The sequence below is a fragment of the Bufo bufo genome, chromosome 3, assembly GCF_905171765.1.
Source record: "Bufo bufo chromosome 3, aBufBuf1.1, whole genome shotgun sequence".
Taxonomy (NCBI): domain Eukaryota; kingdom Metazoa; phylum Chordata; class Amphibia; order Anura; family Bufonidae; genus Bufo; species Bufo bufo.
In genome coordinates, this window is record NC_053391.1 from 509,135,924 (window position 1) to 509,144,819 (window position 8,896).

Consider the following 8,896-nt stretch of genomic DNA (forward strand, 5'->3'; position numbering starts at 1 on the left):
CCTCCAGCCTGACTGCGTACAGCGCGCACTATGACCTGACGCTGTACGCAGTCAGGTCACGTGTGCAGCGCGGGCTGTTGGAGACAGGACAGGGAGAGCAGGAGAGGTAAGTTTTAATTATTTATTTTAGTCTGATCTGAGGTCTGATATCATGGGGCCCTGGGGTCTGTCACATTATGGGGCTGAAATAAGCATATGGGGGTGCCTGACTCTGGGGGTCCGACTCCTGACTGAGCAAGGGGGGGGGCGCCTGAATGAGCATATGGGGGGGCTGAATAAATAAATGATATTGGAGGGCGGCTGAATAAATAAATAACTGATATTGGGGGGGCTGTGCAACTGACATATGGGGAAGGGGCTGAATAAATAAACAATTGATATTGGGGTGGTCCTCCTGAGTAACTGATATGGGGGGGTCCTGGTCAACTGGCATATGGGGGGGGGGGGGGGGGGGGTCTGTGCAACTGATATGTGGGCGTTAATGGGCATCTGATAGGGGGGGTCCTGAGCAACAGTTATGGGGGCCTATCTGAGCAAGTGACATATGGTATGGGGGGGGCCTGCTTATTTTATATACTGTAATATGAAAAATAACTGTTTTATATACTGGCACACATGGGCACTATGGAGGGGGGAGAAATATGAGGGGCCCTATCTTATATACTGGAACACATGGGGGGCACTATGGAAAGGAAGGTGCACTATGGGGACCCTATCTTATATGCTGGCACACATAGGGGGCACTATGGAGAAGGGGGGAAAGTAGCACTATGGGGGCATCTTCTGGGGCCCTATCTTATACACTGGCTGAAATGGGGGGCACAATGGAGGGGAGGAGCACTTTGAGGGCCCTATCTTATATACTAGCACACATGGGCACTATGGAGAAGGGGGAGCACTATGGGGGCATCTACTGGGGACCCTATCTTATATACTGGCCCACATGGGGGTCACTATGGAGAAGGGAGGAGAGGAGCACTATTGGGGTCATTATATAGGGAAATTATACTGGCACACATTATGGGGGCATTTTATTATGGCACATTGTCAGGCACCATGGGGATGAGGGGAGGCGCACTATTGGGGCACGATATAGGAGTATTTTATACTGCCGCAAATTATAGGGCACTATGGGGACCTTGTCTCAACTGGGGGCACTAAAAGGTTTTTTGGGCACACAGTAAAGGGCATTGGCACACATTATGAGGAACTATGGGGACATTGGCTCTACAGTGGGCACTAATAGGAGGTATTTTTTATACTGCCACACAACAGGGCACTTTTATTTTTACTGTAACACATTATAAAGAGAATTATTACTACCGGGGGCATTATGGTGGGCTTTATTACAGTTGAGGGACTATGAGGAACTTGAATACTAGTATGAGCACTATGGGAGTATTATTACTTCTGGGACACAGTGGGGATTTTATTACTGTAGGGGCACTAGTACTACTACGTGTTGTCTGGTAGATAATTATTTCTATTGGTGGGACTTTGGGGAGCACTGTTACTGTAGGGGGCACCCTGGCACGATATCAGCTTAGCACAATTATTTTTGGGGAACATTATGTTCACACTATTAGTGTCAGGGACACTGTTTTCTAGGCACAGTTATTTTTTAGGACACTGTGTGCCAATAATTATTGAAGGGGAACTATCTGTGTGTAACCTGTATAGGGAGCACAGTGGGCACAGTATTGGGGGTGGCAGGATGGGATGTTCAGAATGTGGGAGGATGATGGAAAAGTAGGAAACTAAGATGTCTGTCTTTCAAACTCTGCAGAGAGAAGAGATGGCTGAAAAATCATCATGGCGGTCTGGTCTGAAAGGAAAAGATGAGGACAGAGAACATCTACATCAAAGGAGACATCACTGGATGTACGAGGTATGTGGACCTGTATTGGGCTAGTTTCACATCTGTATTAGTGATTCTGGTAGGCTGTTCCAGCAGAGAACAGCCTGCTGGAATTCACTGGATCCTGCACTGCTGGATGCAGACAGAATGCCCGCCAGCCCCATTGACTATAATGGGGTACGGCAGAGATCCGGCCACAATCTGGCAAAAATGCAGAGAATCATCGGGACCGCATGCTGCGGTTTGTGTCCAGCCGATTCCTTGCATTTTCAGCTGGATCAGATGGCCGGAGCGTAGTGGCCCAGGTACATTCTTTGCACAGGGGCCCTCTGCTGTCTGTGTCCGCCCCTGGTCCATAGGATGTTGTTCCAGAACTGTGAAGGCTTTTTTAGATGTCGTTTGGCAAACTCTAATCTGGCCTTCCTGTTTTTGAGGCTCACCAATGGTTTACATCTTGTGGTGAACCCTCTGTATTCACTCTGGTGAAGTCTCTTGATTTTTGACACACATACACCTACCTCCTGGAGAGTGCTTTTGATCTGGCCAACTGTTGTGAAGGGTGTTTTCTGCACCAGGGAAAGAATTCTTCGGTCATCCACCACAGTTGTTTTCTGTGGTCTTCCGGGTCTTTTGGTGTTGCTGAGCTCACCGGTGCGTTCATTCTTTTTAAGAATGTTCCAAACAGTTGTTTTGGCCGCGCCTAATGTTTTTGCTATCTCTCTGATGGGTTTGTTTTGTTTTTTCAGCCTAATGATGGCTTGCTTCACTGATAGTGACAGCTCTTTGGATCTCATCTTGAGAGTTGACAGCAACAGACTCCAAATGCAAATAGCACACTTGAAATTAACTCGGGACCTTTTATCTGCTCATTGTAATTGGGATAATGAGGGAATAACACACACCTGGCCATGGAACAGCTGAGAAGCCAATTGTCCCATTACTTTTGGTTCTTTAACAAGTGGGAGGCACATATGCAAACTGTTGTAATTCCTACACCGTTCACCTGATTTGGATGTAAATACCCTCAAATTAAAGCTGACACTCTGCAGTTAAAGCACATCTTGTTCGTTTCATTTCAAATCCATTGTGGTGGTGTATAGAGCCAAAAATGTTAGAATTGTGTCGATGTCCCAATATTTATGGACCTGACTGTATGCTATATGTATGAGCCTAGTGAATAAATATAGTACTGCATCTATCCCTTTTGCGTTATATGGTGCATTTTAAACTCAGTGTGATGAAAGTTATTTATCTGTTATATAGCAGCTTTGAGGGAGAGATAGAAAGTATATAAAGTGTCTGTCAGTTTCATGAACATTCATTATCCAATTCATTTTTTTTGAAATATTAGGACAAATCCAGTTCAATTTTTATTTTATTACAGCCATAAAAGATAAAAATCCAGGAGGGTATTGCAGTACTTATCAGCCACTGAAGTGTACGAGATAAAGCCGTCCCAAGGACTCTCCTGGGAAGAGGGAGACACTGTCGCTACATCCCTGCCATATTTCAGTAAAGATACAGGCTTCTGGAGATGGAACGTGGGTACCAACAATAGTTTTTTATGTGTGTTGATGGATTTTAAAGGATTCATTTCTTTTGATCAGTTGTTCTTGACCTTTTGTGGGAGAAATTGTCGAGTGTTAGGCTGGTTTCACACGAGCGAGTGTAACGCTCTGGATTCGCAGTGCAGCTCCCGTCTTGAACTTCCAGCACGGTCAGGTTCACATAGCATTAGTAACATAGTAACATAGTACATAAGGCCGAAAAAAGACATTTGTCCATCCAGTTCGGCCTGTCATCCTGCAAGTTGATCCAGAGGAAGGGAAAAAAAAAACTGTGAGGTAGTAGCCAATTCCCCACTTTAGGGGAATAAAAAATTCCTTCCCGACTCCAATCAGAATAACTCCCTGGATCAACGACCCCTCTCTAGTAGCCTTAGCCTGTAATATTCTTACCCTCCAGAAACACATCCAGGCCCCTCTTGAATTCCTTTATTGTACTCACCATCACCACCTCCTCAGGCAGAGAGTTCCATAGTTTCACCGCTCTTACCGTAAAGAATCCTTTTCTATGTTTGTGTACAAACCTTCTTTCCTCCAAACGCAGAGGATGTCCCCTCATCACAATCACAGTCCTGGGGATAAATAGATGATGGGATAGATCTCTGTACTGACCCCTGATATATTTATACATAGTAATTAGATCTCCCCTCAGTCGTCTTTTTTCTTAAGTGAATAACCCTAATTTTGATAATCTTTCAGGGTACTGTAGTTGCCCCATTCCAGTTATTACTTTATTATATTGATTTATGATGCTATGTAACCCTTAGAGGTCTGGAATGTATTGGATAACACTGGCATTATGCTGTCAATGTTGTCCAATACATTCCAGAACTGTAAGGGTTACATAACATCATAAATCAATATAATGCTATGCGACTCCTGCCAGTGCTGCGTTGCGAGTCCGGAGCGTGACACTCGCTTGTGTAAATCCAGCCTTATACAACACTTTTTGGTGTCAATGAATTTTGCAGAGTTGATATTTAATGTACTTAATGGCTGCCTAGAGAGCATTAATACTATTTTTATTAATTTTTTATTTGCTGCCTCTCCAGCTTTAGTGGGGATTTATCATAATGACAGGAATTGACCTCTTCAACCTCCAGAACAGAAGACAGAATCTCTGCCACCCAAATGCGAGTGTATAGTCTCTTACTGACTGAAGTGTGAAGAGAGAATTTTTTACAATTTCACAATTCTCTCATTACCTTATGTTGTAATGCTGTGAATCATTCAAGAAAACCACGCAGTGGTTCCTTTTTGTCTATTCCTATTTTCAGGCCATGAGTAGTTCACTGGCTTCTCAAAAACATAATTCTGGTCTTACTATTTAAGGCTACATGCACACGACCGTATGTGTTTTGCGGTCCGCAAATTGCGGATCCGCAAAAAAAAACGGATGACGTCCCGTATGGCATCGTTTTTTTTTTGCGGATCCGTTTTTTTTGCGGATCCATTGTAATAATGCCTATCCTTGTCCGCAAACTAGAAAAAAATAGGACATGCACTATTTTTTTTGCGGCGCAACGGAACGGACATACTGATGCAGACAACACACGGTGTGCTGTCCGCGTTTTTTGCGGATCCATTGAAATGAATGGGTCCGCATCCTATCCGCAAAAAAAAACGGATCGGGCACTGAAACAAAATACGGTCGTGTGCATGAGGCCTAAGGGGTATTTTTGGAAAGATTCAAAAACAAATCAATCACAGAGCAGTTGCTGTCTGATCTATGCAGCCAGGGATCACTACCCTCCATAATATCCAGGGCCGGCCTTTGGGGTGTGCGCGCTGTGCGGCCGCACAGGGCGCCATAGCAACAGGGGCGCCGGGCGGCCGACAGCCCGCCGCAAACTAAGTATACTTACCATTTTGTTGCGGCCGCCGGCTAACTAACAGCGCTGAAAGTGCACGGACTATTGGAAATAGTGAGGAGGGGGCGGGGCTGGTGGCCGCTTTGAGCTCCGCTCTGCTGCCTGGCCTGCCTGTCTCTTTAAGAGAGCAGACCAGTGGCTGCTGGAGCGTGCCGCAGCTGCCGCACAGGCACGTCTTCCTTCGCTTTTGACGTTGCCACTGAGCTCCGCCCCCAGGGCCCCAGAGAGAAGAAGGAGAGAGCCCGCGAGCGCCAGCCAGCAGCCACAGCAGACTCATTCTCTGCCAGGGAAGGCCCACGACACAGCCTGAGGCTGAGCCAAGTTCCAACAGAAGTTACAGCCTTACAGGTATTTAGTAGTACAAAGATAACAACTGGATGGATCCCAATCCCATCTGCCACTGGCCTATGATGGAGTGGGAGAAATGGGGGGGGGGGGGGGCAGAAGGAGAGATGTGCTGCTGCTGCCACTGGCCCATGGAGGGGAGAAATGTGCCATTGGGGGGGGGGGGGGGGGGCTCATAGAGGACGGGGGACAGTGTGTGCTTTCCTGCTACTACATCAGGGGCCATTAAGGGTTGGACTTTAACTCCTCGCTGCTGATGTTGAGTGTGCCGCCAATCATATTCCCCTCCCCCCAGCACATCAGTTACCTTTAGGAGGGGGGGATATGATTGGTGGTTATGTGCACACTCCATCATCCAACCCCTAATGCCCCCAAAAATGCCCGGTGGGGGGGTGGTATGACAGGCAGAAGGGGCGATGTGTATGCGGGCCCTTGCCCTGCACTCGCTCTGCTGTGCTCGCATACATATTGTGCCCTGTGTCCTCTGTCCTGTGCCCACTCTGCTAAAGCCTGGCATAGCCCAGCTATGCCATACTTTACCAAAGCAGACAGGCAGGAGCCGTGTGGTGATCATATTTATTGTATGTATGTGTGTGTGTCCGTTCCTGTGTGTGTGTGACTGTCCGTCCCTGTGTGACTGTCCGTCCCTGTGTGTGTGTGTGTCTGTCCCTGTGTGTGTGACTGTCTGTCCCTGTGTGTGTGACTGTCTGTCCCTGTGTGTGTGACTGTCTGTCCCTGTGTGTGTGACTGTCTGTCCCTGTGTGTGTGACTGTCCGTCCCTGTGTGTGTGACTGTCCGTCCCTGTGTGTGTGTGTGTGTCCGTCCCTGTGTGTGTGACTGTCCATCCCTGTGTGTGTGACTGTCCGTCCCTGTGTGTGTGTGTGTCCGTCCCTGTGTGTGTGTGTGTGTGTGTGTGACTGTCCGTCCCTGTGTGTGTGACTGTCCATCCCTGTGTGTGTGTCCGTCCCTGTGTGTGTGTGTGACTGTCCGTCCCTGTGTGTGTGCGTGTGTGTCTCTCCCTGTGTGTATCACCATGCCCACAGTGTTCCTATGTCTTGACGCAGCTGCATCAGAAGTTCAGAACGTTCTGTGCGGGGCAAGAAGAAGATGGAAGAGGAGGCAGCACCAGCATGGAGTCCGTGCGATAGACACAGGGAGGCACACCAAGGACGAAGGTAACACTTCCACATGATCTACACTAGTGTTATCTGTGGTTTTACATAGGACTGCAGGTAACACTACCACAATTTTCAGCACTAGTGTTATCTGTGGTTTTACATAGGACTGCAGGTAACACTACCACATTATCAGCACTAGTGTTATCTGTGGTTTTACATAGGACCGGAGGTAACAACACTACTACATTTTTGGAAATCAGAGAGCCATCACTGTGTTATCTGTATTCAGAGAGCTATGTGTTATTTTTGGTGTTACATAGGACTGCAGATGAAACTTTTATGGTATATCCACAGGAGTCCCATAGATTCAGATATCGTGTAACAGCATTATGGGTCCCAAAAAAACAGGGGTAAGGGGGGGGGGGGCCACAAAGTTAGCTCGCACAGGGCGCCTGAACACCTAAGGCCGGCCCTGATAATATCATAGACCTTAATGGAGAATTTCCTGGATGTCTGCTCCATGGTAGCTCAATAAGGCCTCTTACACACTAATGTGTGATGGCCGGGCTCTTGCTGCAGACCGCAAATTGCGGTCCGCAATGCACGGGCAGCGACCGTGGGCCAGCCGCAAGTGGATCTCAGACCCATTCACTTGAAAGGGATCCGTGATCCCTCCGTTCCGCAAAAAGATAGAACTCCGTAGTGCTTCCGTTCCGTTCCGCATCGCATCTCCGGATTTGCAGACCCATTCATGTGAAAGGGTCCGCATCCGTGATGCGGAATGCACACGGCCAGTGCCCCATGTATTGCGGACCCGCCGTATGCGGTCCACAATACGGCCATGGGGACACACAGTCGTGTGCAAGAGGCCTAAGGCTGTGGCTGGACACTCAAATCTCAAATATCCAGCCGAATATTTGCTTTTCATGGAGGTCAATAAAAACCTGGAGGATGGCCCAGTAGCCAATGTCCAGGGGGCCACCTGAGGCCTCCTCATGCCTGCCAGCCAGGTACATAAACATTCGATGCTCTAAGCATTAATTAATGTCGGAGTATCAGGCACATAGGCACCTGGCCAGCGGCTGCAGATGCCCTCCTGAATTCAACTGTATTGCCGTCCTCAGGGCGGTATTTTGTTCTGCACTATAGTACTGCTGTCCCCGCCTACTTCGGTTGTGCCTGCCTACATGTGTTGGCTCTGCCGACTTGTGTTGCCCCTCCTTCTGTCAGTTTGGTCCCCCCCTACAACATGGGGCCACTTTTAGTTTCCAGTCCATCCCTGTGTCCACATCTATCCCAAATATGTGCAACAGAAGCGGTAACAACCTTTGCATACGGATACAAGTCTATAAAGGGATCAATTTGCCTATATTTATATAGTGAACAGTGGTGCATTGAAGTCTTTAATAAGGCACCAATGATAGTTTTCGTTCCCGCACACCTATCATCGGCAGCAGGCATGGTGTGCGTTAAAAGCTCAGTTCGGGACCCCCATTGCAGATTCCATCAAAAAGACCGAACAAAAAAAGTCAGGACTTTTTTTTTCTTGTCAGGTAAAAAAAAACTGCTTTCTGAATATAAAGTGAATGGACTCTATTGTAGTCACATCCGTTTGTGTCAGATATTTTTGTTGTTCTGTTCCTATAACTGAGCAGAACAATGGAAAGTACCCCAGCCTTACATGAATCAATCAGTGTTTTTGGCTATCATATCCTAATAAACCCACCAAAATGACTACAGACCATGTGGCTCAGGTTGATTCCTCATTTCATTGTAGTTTCCTCACTGGACTGTCTCTGGAAAAGGTGAAAAATTCTTATGATTATCAGATTATCAGTAACTTCTAACTTAAAGGGAGTCTGACACCTCCTCCAAGCCATGTGAAGTACAGCACTGCATGAATAGTACTGCTGCCCCTGACCCCGGATCACTAATTTATATATCCATGCTCACCTGCAATCTGGCACTGGGATACATTGCGAGGACTCATGAGCATGCACATATAATGGATAGACTCCAGGATGAGTCCTTTCAATGTACCGTATTTCAGTGCTGGTTTGTGAATATCCAGCTTAGTGATCCAGAGTCAGGAGTAACAGTATTATTTATGTAGTACTGCACCTCTCCGGGCTCAGGGGT

General features: G+C 47.3%; 1 long non-coding RNA gene across 1 annotated transcript; it reads left to right on the forward strand.

The window, feature by feature from the left end:
• Positions 1 to 3,248: 3,248 nt before the first annotated feature.
• Positions 3,249 to 8,691, forward strand: LOC120993514. The gene is made up of 3 exons (XR_005777287.1): positions 3,249 to 3,399; positions 4,476 to 4,586; positions 8,535 to 8,691. It is a non-coding gene; the product is annotated as an uncharacterized LOC120993514 (long non-coding RNA).
• The last annotated feature ends 205 nt before the right edge of the window (positions 8,692 to 8,896 follow it).